This window comes from Zingiber officinale, chromosome 2B (assembly GCF_018446385.1).
Source record: "Zingiber officinale cultivar Zhangliang chromosome 2B, Zo_v1.1, whole genome shotgun sequence".
NCBI lineage: Eukaryota > Viridiplantae > Streptophyta > Magnoliopsida > Zingiberales > Zingiberaceae > Zingiber > Zingiber officinale.
Genome location: NC_055989.1, coordinates 13,289,955 through 13,310,454, shown reverse-complemented (window position 1 = coordinate 13,310,454; position 20,500 = coordinate 13,289,955).

Here is a 20,500-nt window from a genome sequence, read left to right as displayed (position 1 = left end):
GGCGCTCGACGGTCTTCCGCTCGGACGTTTATAGACGCCGGCTCGTCTCTCGATATTTAACGTCGGCGCTCGACGGTCTTCCGCTCGGACGTTTATAGACGTTGGCTCGTCTCTCGATATTTAACGTCGGAGCTCGACGGTCTTCCGCTCGGACGTTTATAGACGCCGGCTCATCTCTCGATATTTAACGTCGGAGCTCGACGGCCACTAAGGCTAATTTTGACACTGCCGTTCGGCGAAGCTATTTGTCATCCTTTAATTATTTCTGCTTCCTGCATTACAAGGACATAAGCGACCGAAATGTATATAAATTTACATTTAACGCACCTTTCACCCAGCTCGGATAACGTACTCCCGGCCGAACGGCTCGAGGTCTTCTTCGTCGAGCGCTTGGCTTGGATAACATACTCGCCGGCCGAATGGCTCGGGGCCTTCATTGTCGAGCCTTTGGCTCAGATACTGTACTCCTGGCCGAACGGCGCGGGGTCTTCCTCGTCAAGCGTTTGGCTCGAATATTATACCTCCGAACGACTCGGGGCCTTCGGCATCGAGCGCTTGGCTCAGATACTATACCTCCGGCCGAACGGCTCGGGGCCTTCATTGTCGAGCCTTTGGCTCGGATATTATACCTCCAGCCGAATGGCTCGGGGCCTTCTTCGTCGAGAACTTTTGGCTCCGATGATATACGCCCGGCCGAACGGCACGGGCCTTCTTTCGGAAAAGTACGATGAATTCTATTCCTGAAAGAAACTATATCTGAAAGACTAACCTGCCGATCAGCATAAGATCTGACTCAATTTCTCAACTCCTGAATACCCGTGGAGTGAGGTGGATACAACGTACTCGTCAAAATTTATCAAGGCCAGGAGGATGGAGAAACTTCCCGGTCGGTCCTCCATGGCCGCTCGACCCCCCCAGAGGTGGAGGCGGCCTGCTGCGTTATCCTTTTACTTGAGCCTTCCGCTCCTGTTGCTCCACGAGCTTAGCTACTCTTGCCTCTATCAGAGCGTCGAGTTTCTCCATGGAGAGCGTCACCGTGTGCTGTCGTCCAGCCTCGTCCATTGTTTCCGTTCGGATGCAGGAGCGTTCCCACAGACGACGCCAAATTGATCCTGTCCGAATGCTGAATCAACGGACGCTGGGCACGAGGCGCTCTCCGACTGCTGACGTGGATCCTCGACTGGTGGCACGAAGCTCCGGCGAACCTGCACAGAAGTCGGGCCGGGAAGGGGTTCCCAGCGGCGACCCTCCGACGCTCAAGTCAGGCGAAGCTCAATAGAGAAAAAGTGGTTTCAAAACTCGTAGGATGCATACCTCCGGCGAAGAATGAGGGCCTTTATATAGGGCAGCGAAGAAGTGAGTGTACACCTACCGAGGTGTACACGTGTCCATGGCCCATACCCCAGTAAGGGCTTGTCAGTGAGCTTCCCTAACCCATACTGCTACAGTCTAAGCATGTCCTCGATGGGACAGCGGAATCCCCTGTCACAAGATTTGGAGCATGGCCTACACGTGAAACATACCTGCTGCCAGAAAAAGACGTCCCTTGTCCTTTTCCCCTTTGCTCCAGATCTGGCGTCCGAGCGGACAGTTCCCTCAACATCCGGCCGGACATATGCGGTGGTTTACATGGGGAGATTCTCCATCACGTGCTTTATGGAGACTATTAGCAGTATGTTACCTTATGGCTTTGGCCGAGCGTGCAGTCCGCTCGGCCCTGCGACCTTTTCCACTGAGCGCCGGAACCCTGATTTCGACAGGGCGCCTTTAACCATCAGCCAAACATCGTCCGGTTGGCCAGCCGATCGGACCCATCCCTCTCCGGACGTTCGATTCCACCGGACGGCCGGACGGCCGGCCGGCCGTTCGGTCGGACCCGACCCTCTCCGGATGGACGACTGCCACTTTGACTTCCACGTGGCGTTGACTCCACAGGGCGGGGTCCCCTGTTCTTACTACCGGATCATCCAAGATAGATTGTGACAAAAAGAAAAACACTAGGAAAGTGACTCACTCCACTAATGTTCTTTTGGTGCATGATAATCATGCTTTTAATTATGTGTTAAACAAAATATTTAAATTAAGTTTGTCGGTATTATTGATGTGTGTATAAAGTTTATAAGGATTTGATAAGATGCGCATAAAACTCGTGAAGTTTGTGACTTGAGGAGATTGAATCATGATTATTAACTTGGCATGTTATACGGGGTTTTGTGAGTGACCACAAAGGTAAGTTGGAGTCGAGAGTCAAGTTGATAAGGCAATAAAAGTCAATATGAGATGGTAGTCAAAATCAGAAAGTACAGCAGGTCTCCCAGCATAACCCAGGCGATCTTAGAGCCAGTCGGGCATACGAGATTTAGCTTCCCACTTCTCCTGTTCAAATTTTTCAGCATACAACTTGTCGGGCTACAGAGCCGACTGGGCATACGGAGCTTAGCTCTCCACTTCTATTGTGCAAGTTCCTCATCATATAGCCGATCAGGCCATAAAGCAGACAGAACATACGAGAATTAACTTTTCACTTCTCTAGTGCAAGTACTCTCTCAACATACATCTGTCCGAACCCAGAGTTGGTTAGATCTCCAGACTTAGTTCCTCATCTCTTCGGGATGCGGCTCCCAGTCTACATCCACCCGACCACATAGCCAATCGGACCTACGAGAATCAGCTCACTGCTCTTCATATGGGCATGGTTCTCAGCTTAAACTTAGTTGACTCTAGGCTAATTGGATTCCCTCTAAGAGACAACATTATCAAAAAATTATAACAACCTGTCAAAGAATATTCTATTACTAACATATATACACATTGAAGCCTTCTCCTGCCTATAAGAAGATTGTTGTACATCCTCCACTACCCGACCTATGTTGACATCTGACATTCTTTGCAGCCTCATTAATACAGAGGTTATGAAAAACAGTATAAAAAGGGGTCCTCTTCGTTGGACAAGTACACGTGTGCACACACGTATCCATACTACTGTTCTATTGTTCATCTTCTTCTGCATTTCCAGTTGGGTACTATTCGGACTTGAACATCAGAGTGTCTGCACCAGGAACCCCCTCCCTAGTTCTCTTTCTAACGTTCTCATTGGCTCTGTCTATGACATGCATAAGTCTGCAGCTCATAACTCCAGATTTGTCCACATCATTTGGTTCTCCATCTCTTCATCGTCAATATTAGAGCCACTTAGTCAACATGTCAACTCTCTCACTTTCAGATAAGATCGACATGACTAAATTAGTTTGGTTCGATGGTTCGATGGTTCAAAGGTCCAGTGGAGATGGACGAAGAATGACATTATACACCTGAGAGATGATAGAACGAAGAGGATAGAAAAAGCTTAGCAACTTTAATGGTAGTTGCAATTGATTATGTTTAACCTAATCACGTTGTTTGTGTTGACGATAAAATTCATACATTTTATTAATGATAATATGTGGTATATAAATACCATTACAAAAGTGAAAAATAGAAAAACACATAAAATAGAAAAACATATAAAATACTATAAAACAAATAAATATTTAATAATAATAATTATTCTCTAATAATTAGAAAACAAATAAGTATTTCCTAATAATAATTATTCTCCAATAATTAGGAAACAAATAAGTATTTACTAATAATAATTATTTCCTAATACACCCCCTTAAGGTGGTGTCCCAGAAATGATATCAATCTTGCTGCAAATAGCAAACAACCGAGGTCGAGAAAGTGACTTGGTAAGTGCATCAGCCAACTGATCCTCAGTAAGAATATGAGTAACTCGTAGTTCGGAGGCATGCATCAGATCACGAACAAAGTGATAGTCAATAGCCAGATGCTTCATCCGAGAGTAAAAAAGAGGATTAGCTGAAAGATAGGTGACACCCAAATTATCAGTGAAGAACACAGCAGGCATGGTAACCGGAAGAAGCAGGTCTGTCAAAGTGACTTAATCCATTGGATCTCAGATGTCGCAGAGGAAATGGCGCGATATTCAGCCTCAGTTGAAGAGCGCACAACCGTGCACTGTTTGGTAGATTTCTAGGAAACCGGATTAGCACCCAGAAAAATAATAAATGCACCCATAGAACACTGATTATCTGGATCTCCTGCCCAATCTGCATCGGAGAAACCATGAAGAGTAAGAGGTGTATCCGCAAGAAGACGAATGTCAAGATCCCTAGTTCCACTGAGATATCAAAGTAGATGCTTCACAGCGCCCCAATGCGTCTCTGAAGGAGCATGTATAAACTGTGAGAGCTTATTGACTGCAAAGGAAATATCAGGACGAGTCATACGGAGATGTTGTAAGATCTCAACCACTTGTCGGAACTTAGTCGCATCAAAAAATGAAGACCCATCATGTAGAGTAAGACAAGAGCCAGCAGTAATAAGAGTGGAGATCGGCTTGGAGTTAAGCATGTGGTGTTTGGAGAGAAGATCAATGACATACTTTTGCTGAGACAAGAGAAGACCATTTGAGGTTGGGTGAACCTCAACACCACAGAAGAGGGAAAGAGTCTCAAGATCCTTAATCACAAATTTTGCATGAAGTTTACATACTATGACATCAACAGAAGAAGCATCACTCCCTGTAATGATTAGATCATCAACATATGTATGGAAATAGATAAGAGTACCATTATGAAAATAAACAAATAAGAAGGTGTCTGCCCGAGATGTGACAAAGCCATGAGAGACCAAGAAAGTGCGAAGCTCCAAATACCATGCGCGTGGAGCCTGCTTCAGGCCATAAAGCACCTTATGCAAATGACACACATGATCTGGAAACTCAATACTGTGCATACCCGAAGGTTACACCATATAAACCTCCTCTTCAAGGCAACCATTAAGAAACACATTATTGACATCAAGTTGGCAAAGACATCACCCCCGATTCATAGCCAGACTAAGAACAATGCACATTGTTACTGGATTAATAATAGAGTTGAATGTATCATGAAAGTCAACACCAGAACGCTGATGAAAACCTTTAGCAACAAAGTGAGCCTTATATCAATCAATTGAACCATCAGAATTACGCTTAATGCGAAACACCCACCTGTTACTCACAAGATTTTGGTCTAACAAAGGTGGGACAAAAGTCCAAGTCTAATTATGGAGAAGTTCATCATACTCTTCGTGCATGGCTTGCACCCAATTCGAATCTTTGAGCATCTGCATGACAGAGGAGGGTTCACAGGATTGTGGAAGGCTGGTATGAAGAAAATACTTTGAATTGGGTTTGTAGATGGTATTTTTGGAGAGAGTTTGCATGGGATGTTGGTTTTGAGAAGCAAGAGGGGGATAGAGAGGCGGTAAGCTAGAGGGGCGGTCGCCACCAGGCAGCGTGGACGGCCTGACAACAAGAGGTGGTGATGACGACGATGATGACAGCGATGAAGAAGTCGGTTGTGGGCAGCTACGGCTAGTGGCAGATTGTCGAATCGGTGTCGGAGGATCCCACGAGAGGACTGGTGCAACAGAGAGCTTAGAATCAATGTATATTACTGTGGAATTCAAGAAGGAGGTGATGACAAATGGAAAAATATACTCCACAAACTTAACATGACGAGATATAAAAACTCTTTTGAGAGTGACATCATAGCACAGGAAGGCACTCTGGGTGAGAGAATAGCCAAGAAAGACACAAGAGGTTGACTTGGGATCAAGCTTGTGGTGATATTAGGGACGCAGACACGGAAAGCATAGACACCCGAACACTTGAAGCTTAGAAAGATCAAGAATGGTGGTGAATAATTTTTCAAAAGAGGACATGTGGGAAAGACCAACCTTATGCATGCGGTTAATCAAATAGACTACCGCAGCAAAGGCATAAGGCCAGAAAGTGAGTGGAATAGACGCTTTCTGCAAGTTCGTGCCGTCCCTATTACCTTTGATGAGCTATTCGAGCAACTCCTCAGCTATCCGAATAGAAGAGACGTGAACTGTAAGCGCCAGGCAGAATAATTGGAGGTGGTGAGCTTCAACGGTGCTTGAGCATTGACATTGAGAACCACAAGGGCGGAAGGTAAATCAGGAGTATTTGTGAGAGATAGCCTGCGAGTGATGTCGTCGGCGACAACCATTGTAGAAGACGGCTAGTGGATATTGTGGAGAAAAGAAAAAAAAAAAATTGTTGTTAAGCTTAGCGCTCTGATACAATGTTGATGATAGAATTCATACACTTTATTAATGATAATATGTGGTATATAAATACCATTACAAAGTGAGAAATAGGAAAACACATAATATAGGAAAACATATAAAATAATATAAAATAAATAAATATTTCTAATAATAATTATTCTCTAATAATTAGGAAACAAATAAGTATTTCCTAATAATAATTAATTTCTAATAACTAGGAAACAAATAAGTATTTACTAATAATAATAATTTCCTAATAGTTTGGTTTGACCTTCCATAAGACTTAATAAGGGCTTACTCGACCGACAAACTTGATGATCCAAGATGAGTAGTTGAGCCAACCCAATCAGTTTAGTCTCTCTAACCTATCCACTTGATTTGTGCCTTTAAATTGCCTGACCCGATCCGATCAACTTACTAGACTCAGTTGGGTTAGATAATTTTGTAGGACTAACCAAATGTGCATTTGAAGATATAATAAATTACAAGCAGTGGGCTTTGACTTAAAAAATAAAGGAATAGGTTGCCTCGAGTAATGGTGTAACGGAAGTGTGCTCTGATAGATCGTCAATTGTGATTGTTTCTTCATTTATCTGTAGAATCGAGATACGCTAGAGGGGGGGATAAATAGCGCTTGTAACTTTTTCATACTTTTTGGAAAATAGAGAATAACGCAGCGGAAAGAAGGAAAAGAAAAACAAGGCTAACAAGATCAAGTTTTACTTGGTTCGGAGCTTGTGACAACTTCTACTCCAAGGCTCACGATCGTTGATCGCTTTCGTTGGGCAATCACTATAATTTCAAAAAAAACTTTACAAATTGTGGAATTACAAGTGCAAACCTTAATTACATAAATTTAAAATTATACCGACAACGTGGAATTCTGAAATTAGAGCTTTCAGTCATCAGAACAATGTTACGGCTTCATTGGATCATCTTTAGAGTAGCACGCAAGAGAAAGATTGTGAAGATGAGTTGTATTGAAGCATCTGCTCTGTTGGTACAGGTTGTACTAATAATCTGATTTTGATGTATAACAAATAGATTAAAGTTAGATGTAATGTTTATCTAACCTTTTCTACCAAGTGTACAGTAGTTAACTGGTCAGAGGGACCTAATACCAGGCTGAAATCCAGCTAGCTCCGTGGGCCTAATAACTGGTGGGAAGTTGAGATAGGTCTGCAGGACCTGATATCTATCATGAAGTCTGGTTGGATCCGCGGGACCTGACAACCGACCGAAGTACAGTTGGGTTAGCGGACATGACAACTAGCAGAAAGACATGGTGGGTCAGAGGCAAGTCAAGTGACTACAAGTGATAAGTAAAGGTAAGCAACTGGAGGAGAGTTCCAGTGAGGACATGTTCTCCATTAAGCGTCGAGCAAACTTAGATCTATTTGAGAAACCTAAGTTAAGATCTTGACTAGGTCTTGATCTCGTGGAGACAAGATCTAATTAATACTCATATTTTATCATGTTGCGCTAACTCTGTTTTACAGGGTAAAATCCATTTTTTGATTGTCTGGACTAACATTTTCTTGCAGGTGGAAGTTGATGAAGAAAAGGGTTCGGGCGCCTAGAGCGGGCATGTCCAATGGGTGCTGAGGGCGTCCAAGCGATCCGGGTACTTGGAACAGAAAAATCATCCACAAGCTGATGTGGAGTGCGTTGATTGACCGACCCATATGGTTCAAGCGCTTGGAGGAGGTTCCAGGCGCCTGGAATGGACCTATTTAAAGGCCTTCGACCCGGAGCTGCAAAAGAACAACTACAACAACCTTCTCTTTTGCTCGGTGCTTTGAAAAGGCTCTCACAATGGTACTACGCTCCACCAACAACCGAACTTCAGCTTTAATTAGTTTTTTATTATCGGTATTTTTTATATATAGTTCTTGTACTTGCAATTTGTAACCATTTCGAACTATTAGTGGATTACCCAACAAAAGCACTCGACGAGTGCAGACCTTGGAGTAGGAGTCGTCGAAGGCTCCGAACCAAGTAAAAATTTGGTCGTGTTAGCATTGATTCTTATTCCTCCTCTGCATATCTGTTTTAAATCGAATTTTTGACGATCATTATTCACCCCCGTTCTTTCCGATGATACATGCTCATGGTCTCCTTTTATGGACTATTGAAAACGCCTTCAACCCCATTGAAGGCTCCTCCAGCTCGGATTTTTATCCCCAAATCTGTGGTATTGATAAGCTCTGCTTTCTACGAACTTCATCCGTTCGAAAGCGCCTTCGTGCCTCTCCACGCGGGCTTTCATCCAAGGGTCTCGAGGTGCCTCCAATAGCCCCGGAGGCACCTTGAATATTGTTTATCCGAACCTTTTATGTGATTTTCACTTCTTGCCAGATACGTTAGTCCAAAATACCAAACATATCCTGTAAAATAAAGTTAGCATAATTAAATATGAATAATAAATTATTTGACAGTTTCTAGACTGTCTGGTTCTAACTTTTAAATTTTTCGGAAATCCTAGGTCGAACTGATGTTTATTGTTCCCTCAACGGGGAATGCATCCTCACCTACTCTTCTCAGGAGAGTTTACCTTTTGTCAAACCAGTCCCTTAGATCGACTGGACTTTTGTTCAGCGTCCGAGGCTTCGAAACTTCATGCTAGAGTCTGCTCCACGATCTGTCCAGTCTTCCACCTAGTATATATCCGCGACCCCCAGGATTTTCACTAGAGTCCTCGACTCTAGGATTTTTCCCAAAATTCTCGATTCGCCAAGACTTCGCCCAATTCCTCGGACTAGAACTTCGTTGTCTAACTGCAGCTAAGACTTTCTACCTGCTTAGAATCTACTAAGATTTTTACCTATGATAACTTAGGACTTTACTGTAGGTTTAGTTACACTTGTTAGATAACAAGGCAACTTAAATTTGAACTTTTTACTATTATTAAAATATAAATTTGATCATTTAGTGCTTCTTATACCAATATTATCTGAATAGTCGATGAAAATTTTTTATAGGACTGGAATGGAATGATTATTCCAAAATTAGTCAACGTAGGAAAAAAAGAATAGTTGTTCCACACCACTCGAGTTTAAAGAAAACCTCGCGAGGGAAACCGGACAGAGCATCTGCCGCTATATAATGCAACCTTGTGGTATGAACTCACATAGACTTTAAACAGCCACACAATGAGGGCAACTACGTTCCTTAAGTTGTTCTTGTGCTTGCTTCTTATCTCCTCTAGCTCCGTCGGCAGCTCGGAAGCCCGGCTACTAGTGCCACACGGTTCGGTTGCGTATTCTCCGACGACCACCGCTGCAGGAGGAGCAGAGCAGACGGCGGAAGAAATTAACTACGAGGACTCCAAGAGGCTGAGCCCCGGCGGTCCAGATCCTCAGCATCATTGAACGCCCCTTATTTTTCAAGGCTTTGCACATTGTTCTTAATCTGAAGTTACCGAATTGGTCGATTGTTTCTCTTGTAGCCCGTCTTGTACTTCAGAACTTGGATCATATTAATCTCCTCGACGCCAAGATAAAGCTCCATCTATAATAGAATAGATATGGAAGTGCGTTCTCTTTTGCCTGATAGTGCAGTTTGGTGGGCTTTGATTGATTAGGAGTAACGAATCTCCTTTAAACGACTGAAATCTATTTAAGAAAAGGTCATTTGATCAACACAGAGTTAATAATATACGTTAAGTGGCCCAGAGAGTGCTGTGTGTATACATAAACCTCAACTTAACGTAGACGAATTAATTTGTAGTTTCTGAAAGGTGCAATTGGTGACAGATTGTCCTAAAAGTTTTAAGTGCTCTTGAAAGCTTAACTTTGAGCACTATAATCATTCCGTTGAAGCATGATTAGTGTGTATATTATATATGTACACCGAGTGAACAGCCTGACATTAACTAAATAATATTTTAAATAAACTCAAAACTCTAAATATAAAAGATAAAAATAACCCTACTAGAAAAAATAAAAATATTTTAAAAAAGGAAAAAAAAATCTTCGGATCCTTCTGCATCATTTGTGTAACGATAGAACACTCTTCTTGAGCAGGCCAAACTCACAACATAAACATACCAAAAAAAACAGAGTAACAGATGATGAAGGCTTGCAAATTCTTAGATTATTCTCTATATGTGAATGAAAAGATAAGTAAATGTTGACCCCATTCTTCGATCTTACTTGAGAACGTCGACAAACGAACCATCAATGAGTTGGTGGAAATGCTAACTTGGTTGCCAATTGCCTAGCAATAACTAGTATTGGAGGGGAAATTTGTGAGAGTTTGAACGGAAAAAGATGAAAGAAAGAGGGTTAGAATGAGATGAAAGAAAGAGGGTTAGAATGACAACCAAAGGATTCCTTGGCGCAGCCACTCCGGTGCTCAATTAAAATTTTGGCGGAGGGGTCAAAAGAAGAACAAAGAGGTGTTTAGGGTTTTGAATATGTGTGTACGTGTATATGAGCCCATAGGGCGGACTACTTTTTATAGAGTGATGACTAATTTTGATGTGTTATTTACTTATTGAAATAGTCTGAAATTCTGAGATCCACGCGATCGCTATCTTCTTGAAATAGTCTAAAACCCCAAGATCCATGCGATCGTTGTCTTGTTCTTGAAATAGTCTGAAATCTCAAGATTCACGTGATTGTTATCTTCTTGAAATAAACAGGAGTGTCATGGAGTCGGCGGGCATTATCGAGTCTAGAGGCGGCTCGGAAACATTAGACCTGGGATCAAGAACGTCATGAAGTCGAGATACCGTTAAGTTGGGGGCAACTCGGGGACGAACAACTTGAGGTCGAGAGCATCATGGAGTCGAGGGCTATTGATATTTGAGGTCGTACGGACTCAAGGAGTGACTCAACTTTTCCTCTACTCTTCTTGTCACCTCAACAAGATTGTTGACCTTCTTATCTATATGATGAGCGCAGATCTCCCGAACTACTTTTTTGTGGTCCAGGGGATGTGTCACTCGTATTTGCAGCTGAATCGTGGTCGCGATCCGGCCGCAAATTGTTGCGATCCCTTTCTGGGTTCACCGTCCCCATCAGGTTATAGTTTTTGTTCGAAGCGGGCGGCCGGAGATCCCTTGGAGGCCTCCGGTGGTAGATAAGTGGCCAGGTTATTACGCGTCGGACGAGGGTGTCCTCCGAACGACCTCCGGCCGCCCGCTCCGAATAAAAACTATAACCTGGTGGGGACGATGAACCCAAAAAGGGATCGTAACCATTTACAGCCGGATCGTGACTACGATCCAACCGTAAATACGAGTGACACATCCCCTACATCATAAAAAGTGGTCCAAGAGATACTGCCTCCTATATGATGCCTTCTAATTACCTCCCGGATGAGTACACAAAACTAAAAGGGTTTTTTAGGAGAATACTCTTTTTCACTTAGAGCGATGCCGTAGCAGTTGTATCTAAACCAAACTAAAAGGAGAGCTATCATGTCTAGCTCAAACTTATGGGCTCGTACTAAATAGATGGGCCATGCCTACACTTGCCTGACTTGTGTGAAGTGAGACACAGCCCGAGTGCAAGTTTGGTCAAGCATTACCTGTGCGCTAACTTAGGCACAAGTCTTGCCCAAGACAAATGGTCTGACTCCAGAGATTTCCCCTAGCATTAAAATTTAAATGGATGTTTTGGCCAAAATTCTTCCAATTGTTAAAAAGAAAATAGCTAATTAATTTACATAAGTATTTTGGTCAAATATTCCTAAATTACAAAAGAAAATCCAATAAAATATTATAAAATATTTTAAATTTATTTGTAAATACCCTTTCCAACATACTCTCATCTCAAATTAACACCCTCACACTATAATACACTTTCTCCATTATCCTAAGCGAGAATCACTAGTGAAATATGCTCGAGTTTGAATCGGATTTGGACAATTTTCCAAGATTTTATTGTTTTTTTTCTCTCCACACCTCTAATTGAAAAAGTAATGTATTTAAGATGTTTTTGCTATCACTCTAATTCTTGTTTGCTGTTCCAGACCTAACAAAAATGGATGATAATTTTTGATGCGGTGATGAGAAGGGATCCCAATCTGTGGAAGATAGTTGTCATAGTGGAGATCAAAGTCAAGGTGGTTAACGGTCAGATATCATTTGTCGGTCGGACGACCATATCCTGACTGGAGGGAGAAGGTCCCGATCCGTCGCCGCCTTCGACACGGGGAGGAGTCAAATGACCGACACTCAATAGAGGAGACGATGTGCAGAAGTCAAGCCGAGCGGTTTCCCCGCTCGGCGAGGCAACAGGACTTGACATTGACAGAGTGGAACTTCTACAGAGCGACTACCCCGCTCGGACAAGCAGCAGGATTCGACATTGGCACAATGGAGCCACGGCCGAGCGGGCGTGACACTGGCACACTGTTGTTTTGGCCGAGCGGACATAGCAAGAGCATAGAGGAGTTCCGGCCGAGCGGACGCATGCAACGAAGTCTCGATCGAGCATACGGGACACAAGGACAGTGGAGTCTCGGTCGAGTGGTCAGCCCGCTCGGCCTAACAATATACTCTCTCTGTTATCCATCGACATCCTTTTGGGAGTTAATGTCGCTAACACCTGGCATGGTCAACCAGAAGATCGTATGACGTAAACTTCCACTATCACTTCAGAGATATGCTCGGCCTGCTAAGGTACTGTCTCAGGGACACTTTACTGACAAGTCTTTTCTGGAGAAACTTTGGAAAGCGTGCTCACCTTGGGGAACATGCACACGCATTACAGGAGCTCTATATAAAGGGGGTCCAAACATCAGCGGAGGTAGGCGATATTCATTGTTTGCGCTACAGTCTTCTTATTGCTCCGCCTTATATATACTTTATCGTTGGTGACTGACTTGAGCGTCAAAGAGTCAACATCGGGGACCCTTTCCTTGACTCGACACTGACGTCATGTATGTTATAGATCAGAGCGGAGTCTATAGGTGGTCAACAGAAATATCACATCCCTAACTTTTTATCTCTTCACCTTTCGGACAACATCACTTTGCTTCTACTCTTATTCTTGTTTTACATAATACTATAGTTGACCTTGCGAACGAGCTTATCGGTAAAGGATAGATATTTCTACGAAAGGAAGATGGAAGTGCAAGAAAAATTTGATAGGAAGAAATGAAGTGAATGATCAATGAATAACCGCCCCATATCATATATACTAAATGTTGTTTAAATAGAGCACTAACACAGTAATTGCACCAAAATAGCAAGCATGCAATAAACAAGTAAATAGATGAGTAAGGTTAAGAAATTGGTCTCTCCGGTTGAAGCGTCGGCGTGCCGACTGTCTTTAGAAAATTTATTGCCGCCCACGGTGCAGAGGCTCTCCGGGAAAATTCTCCTAAGATCTGACAACCACTCGCGTCATCCGTAGGTGCACTCCAAGACGAACGTCGCACTCGGATTCAACCTCAGATCGCGGAACACCAAGCCTCAGAACAGGGAAAAACTAAACTCTCAGTGAGGAGGAGAAACCACAGATAGATAGAGAAGGAGGAGAAAGCAAACTGCTTTTTTTTTGGTGTGAGGAATGATGAACAGAGACGCAACATTTATTCACGCTGAAGCATTGCTTTGCCAGTGAACCGGGCAGGTGCGTCGCTTCCTCACGCCCGGGCAGGTGCATTGCTTCCTTACGCACGGGCAGGTGCACCGCTTCCTCATGCGAGGACCAAACCCAAGTGTGCTTCCTCACGCTCGGGACAGAACCAAGAACCAGACCAAACCAGAGACTGGCAAAAACAAACAGGTCGCCTGCAAGCGCGAAGCCCACGGAGCCCCCCCACGAGCGATGATTGCGTGCGTCTCGCCCAGTTTATGGATTTCCGGCTCGAACCCCCCGAAACCACTTGATTTGGGCTCGGTCCGCGCATGCGTGTAGGTCCCTTTAACTTTGCTAAGCAAGGATGGAAGAGCTCCATATATAAGGCCTTCCAACCTTCTTAGCTTAGCAATGTGGGACTAAATGCATACACATATTCATTACAAAAAAGAAACAAAAGGAATAGTTTGAATTGAAACTCAACAATCCCCCACTAATTCAAATTATTTTTTGGTCGAAAACAAAGATATGTTCTGAGACTTGGTTGCAATGAGCTTTTAGTGAAAATACCTTTCGGTTAGAATTTTCACCTAAGTACATCAATCTTATTCACATAGGTTTGAAGAGAACTCAGTCTTGATTTTAAACCTTTTATATGTGAAAATCAATTAGTAACAACTCATCATGGGTGACGGTTGAATCCTTCTGGGTTAGTGCATTACGGTCATACCACCGAATCTTGTTTCATAAGTGCTAAGGAGAGTTGCCTAGACCCCCCACACTGCGGCCCCACAGTTACACTTACATAGGTGAGTTCTCCAAGGATGTACTGCGAGCATCCTGTCATTAAGACCTTGAACTCATTAAGAGCTCCTAAGATCATCCTTACTAGCAGTCAAGCATCTATCCAGGGAAGAGACTATGAGATTACATTTCAATCAATTTGATGTTTTCGGTTCACCCTTATAGCTTGTTTATACCACATTGAACCTACTTCTTGGGATCTCCAATCAGATAGGTTGGGTTACCGCTATAGATGAAACTAGGATAGGCCTCAGTCTCATTCCCTTACTGGATCTCTTGATTTTCTCATAATCAAGTCCTTTAGTGAGTGGATCAGCAATATTATCTTTTGAACTTATAAAGTCCAATGACACCACTCCAAGAGACACTAACTCACGAATAGACTTTAATCTTATTCGTACATGTCTATTTTGTTTCTGGTTATACTTGGAGCTTCTAATCTGAGCTATTGTTGTTTGATTATCACAGTGTACTGAAATAGAAGGTATTGGCTTCATCATCAAGGGAATTTCAGAAAGAAGACCCTTAAGTCAATCAGGTTCAGTTACTGTGGTATCCAAAGCACACAATTCTGCCTCAGATGTAGAACGGGTTATAATCGTCTGTTTAACAGACCTCCAAGCAACTACACCGCCTCCAAGTGTAAAGACATAACCAGTAACGCCTTTACACTCAACAGTTTCAGCTATCCAACTAGAATCACTATATCCATCCAGGACTGCAGGTAATCTCCCATACCACAAGCCCAAGGATATAGTGCATTTTAGGTATCTGAGTACTCTGTCTAATGCATCCCAATGCGTTCTGTCCGGACAGCTAAAAAACCTGCTCAATTTCGTTATAGCAAAAGAAATATCAAGTCTAGAACAATTTGCTAAATACATTAGACTACCTATTATTTATGAGTATCTTAATTGAGACACTGCACACCACTCTTATTCTTGTGGAGAGTTTTTAAAGGATCATAGGGTGTGACGACAGATTTAACTTGGCTATAGTCATATTTCTCTAATACTCTCTCAACATAGAGTGACTGAGAAATTGTTATTCTATCAGTTGATCGAGTCAATTTTAGCCCTAAAATCATATCAGCACAACCCATATCCTTCATATTAAACTTACCACTTAAGAGGGCCTTAGTCTCATTAATAATAGAAAAGTTAGAACCAAAAAGTAGAATATCATCTACATATAAACATAAGATAATACAATGATCACCTTTCATTTTAGCATACACATATTTATCAAAGTCATTCATTTCAAAGTCAAACGATAGCATAACTCTATCAAATTTTTCGTGCCACTGCTTTGTGGCTTGCTTCAAACCATAAAGAGATTTAACTAACCTACAGACTTTATTCTCATTTCCAGAAACTACATGTCCCTAAGGCTGATCCATATATATCTCTTCTTCAAGATCTCCATTAAGGAATGTCGTTTTGACATCCATTTGATGGACCTCAAGATATATGGATGTCAATGCTATTAATACTCGGATTGTAGTAATTCTGGTAATAGGAGAATAAGTGTCAAAATAGTCAATCCCTTCTTTCTGTTTGAATCCCTTAGCAACTAGGCGGGCTTTGAATTTATCTACTGACCCATCATGTTTTAGTTTTTTCTTAAACACCTATTTACATCCTATAGTGGTACACCCAGGAGGTAAATCTACCAACTCCCAAGTGGCATTAGAGATAATAGAGTCAATTTCACTTTTAATGGCCTCTTTCCAGTGCTTAGCTTCAGGAGAAGCCATAACATCTCTATATGTCACAGGGTTACCTTCTATATTATAGGTGATAAAGTCCTGGCATAAATCTGTAGACACACGTTGCTTCTTGCTCCTTCTCAGTTCTGTATGCTCACTAGATTCATCTAGTCTAGAGTGACTTGAGAAAGGTGTACCTTCTACGGATAATGGGGCCTCTACGAAAGTAGACATATCTCTAGTAGGAATACCAGATATAGACTGAGGTGTTCTCGTCTTCATAGGAAATATATCCTAAAAAAAATGTAGCATCACAAAGTTCTACAATAGTATTTGCATCTATTCCATAAATTTCAGATTTAATAATCAGAAACCTATATGCAATACTATTTTGAGCATAACCCAAGAAGATACCATCTACGGTTTTTGGACAAAGTTTTTTCCTTCTGTGTTCAGGTACTAGTACCTTTGCAAGGCACCCCCACACTTTAAGGTATTTCAAACTTGTCCTCCGGCCTTTTCAAAGCTCTATGAGTTTTTATCCCTTGACTTCATGGGGACTCTATTCAACACATGACATGAAGTGTATAGAGCCTCCCCCCACATGAAGTTGGGTAACCTAGAACTGCCTAACATGGAATTAATCATATCTTCAAGGGTTCGATTTTTTCGTTCTGCTATACCGTTGGATTGAGGACTATATGGAGCAGTTACCTCCTGAATTATACCTGTATCTTGACAAAATTTTTGAAACAAGTTTGAGGTAAACTCTCCACCCCTATCAGACCTTAACCTCTTAATAGATTTATTTGTTTGATTCTCAGCTTCAGATTTAAAAATCATAAATTTATCTAAAACTTCATCCTTAGTTTTCAGCAAATAAACAACAATAATGAGAGTAATCATCAATGAAGGTAATGAAATACCTTTTATGGTCTCTCGTTATTACATCGTTAAACTCACAACAGTCAGTTTGAATCAATTCTAAAATATCACAATTTCTATCAACTGATTTGAATGGTTTTCGGGTTTGTTTATATTGCACACAAACTTCACATTTTTTCTTATTATTTATAGCATGCTTAGGAATCATGTCTAGATTCATCATTCTTTTTACGGTATTAAAATTGACATGTCCTAATCTGTCATGCCATATATCATAAGACTCAATGTTATATGAACAACCAATATCAGTAGATTTATTTAAGGTAGCATTTTCTACATTGAGTTTAAATAAACCTTCATTAAGGTAACCTTTTCCAATAAAGGTTCCTAAATGTAATATTACAACTTTATTACATTTAAAGTTCAACTCATAACCAGCGCAGACTAACTTTGACCCGCTAATCAAATTCCGACGGACCGCTAGAACATGATGCACCTCATGCAGTGACAGGACTTTTCCAGAGGTGAACCTCAGGTCAACTTGTCCTATCCCAAACACCCTGGCTGTAGAATGGTTCCCCATGGTCACGGAAGTGCTTTCAATTACCTGATAAGTAAGGAAGGCAGAGCGATCAGTACAACAGTGCACATTAGCACCTGTATTAACTAACCATTCATTGGGTTGATAGATCAAGTTTAGTTCAGGTTTGAAGGTAACAAACCTATTGCTGGTGCCGTCACTAGCAGTCACAACATTTGCTTATGCCTTAGTGTTGGATATATTCCTCTGGTTTTTCTTCTTAGGGCAGAATTTGGCATAATGTCCAACTTGTCCACATGCCCAGCACGGCTTGGTTCCATTTTTCTTTTGAATCTTTAGTTTGGGTTTCATCTTGTTCTTCATTTTCTGATTTTTGAATCTTTTTCTTTTCAGATGAGACTACTACGTTTGCCTTGGAATAAAATCCATAGGCGTTCTTTTATCATCATCTTTATGTTGCTTCCGATGTTCTTCTTCGATATTTAAGGCAATCATCAAATCTTCTAGAGAGATTTTACCTCTCCTATGTTTAAGAGTCATGCCAAAATCTTCCCAACTCGGAGGCAATTTTTCGATGATAGACAAGACCTGAAAATTTTCAGGTAATGGCATATCTCCTTCAGCAAGACCATGAATTTGAACTTAGAATTCATGTGTCTGTTCAACCACAGATTTGCCTTCAACCATTTTGAAGTTTAGGAATTTTTCCACAATATACTTTTCTAAACCAGAATCTTCGGAGTTGTATTTTTTATCCAAAAATTTCCACAGCTCTTTAGCCGAAGATGTTGAGCAGTATACATCAAATAGTGCGTTTGAGAGGGCAGATAGGATCCTCCCATGGCAGAGGTAATCCCTTTGCTTAAACCTCTGTAAGGCAACACTATAGGCAGGTTCCTCTTCATCAGGTGAAGGAGGATCTGTTTCTATAACGGAGAATAGCCCTAGTGTAGTAAGCCAAAATTTCATCCGTTGTTGCCAACGTCTAAAGTTTTACCCGAAAAATCTTTCGGGTCTGGCACTAGCCTCATCAGACCCCGTTACCCTATCATTCATCATGTCTATTGATGCTTACAATAAATTCTCTAAAATTGTTGTTTGAGGAGAGCACTAACACAGTAATTGCACAAAAATAGCAAGCATGCAATAAACAGGTAAATAGATGAGTAAGGTTAAGAAATTGGTATCTCCGGTTGAAGCGTCGGCGTGCCGACTGTCTTTAGAGAATTTTTTGCCACCCATGGTGCAGAGTCTCTCCGGCAAAATTCTCCCAAGATCCGACAACCACTCGCGTCGTCCGTAGGTGCACTCCAAGACGAACGTCGCACTCGGATTCAACCTCAGATCGCGGAACACCAAGCCTCAGAACAGGGAAAAACTAAACTCTCAGTGAGGAGGAGAAAGCAGACTGCTTTTTTTTTTGGTGTGAGGAACGATGAACAGAGACGCAACATTTATTCACGTTGAAGCATTGCTTTGCCAGCGAATCGGGCAGGTGCGTCGCTTCCTCGCGCGAGGACCAAACCCAAATGCAACCAGACCAAACCAGGCCACCTGCAAGCGCGAAGCCCACGAGCTGGGGATTTGCACCCCCCTGCGCGGGATGATCGCGTGCGTCGCGCTCGGTTTATGGATTTCCGGTTCGAACCCCCCAAAACCACCTGATTTGGGTTCGGCCCGCGTATGCGTGTAGGTCCCCTTAACTTTGGTAAGAAAGGATGGAAGAGCTCCATATATAAGGTCTTCCAACTTTCATAACTTAGCAATGTGGAACTAAATATATCCATATATGCATTATCAAAAAGAAACAAAAGAAATAATTTGAATTAAAACTCAATACTAAATGGATGTCTTTGAGTACTTTGGCTTTCCTTTAAACTTGAGAAAAGAGAACTTCACCTTGATTTATAGCTCTTCCTTGGAAGTGTGTGGTCTTTCTGAAATATTCCTTTTCCTCTGTGTTTGTGTCAGTTGTGTTCTTTAACAGCTTATTATTTCTTGGCATGCCCTTCGTTTCATTTGTGCATAAGATGACAGCAAGAACATGAAAACTCAAGAACGGGTAGCAGGATTTGACAGCATCCAACTCCTGATCATCCACCTTTCACTTTCAAGGTCTGTAACAAGGTGTGGTAGATTGGAGAAGAATTAAGTAAGATGTCAAGAAACTATGATTGATTTATATGAAACTGCAGGAGTATAATTTATTCCTTGCACACGTAGCATACCTTTTGATTTTTTAAATAGCAATTGGTGATATTTCTTAGTTGCTGTAGTTGGTGCATTAAACATTTTATAGATAAGTAACGCCATCATTGGCAATGTTAAATCATTTTCTTTGGCCGACTTATTTTTTATGTTAGTGAGATCGCTGTCGAGTGAGTCAGTGAAAAGTAGCTATCAGGAAGAAGGTTGCAGATGATACGATGATAAAGAAAAATCATAAAATTCCTGTGAACACTCAACAAGTTAGTAGCTAGAATGATTCTATGTGACTGCTCCGAAGCTCAAGTTAGTAGCTAGAGAAAGGTGAAAAGCAATGGAACATTGATGCGGGTTCAACAGAGTAATTTTTCAGAGATCATAATATTTGACTCAGGACTTGGAATCAGACTTTATCGATGGTCACGTGTGCAAAATTTAAAGAACTATTTTTGTTATTGGGGAACTCATAATCGTCAAGTTTCGGATCCAAAATCTACATCTGAGCCTTCAAATATATTTTTACTATTTTTGATGATTTCTATTTTTATGGTATTTAAAGTATTTTTGATATTCTTGCATATATGGGTTAGAATTTGTTTATATCAATGCCCTCTCTTGTTAATTAGGATTTCTATTAAGAATTTTTTTTTGGGTATGATTTCTTTTCTTTTTTCATAAGAT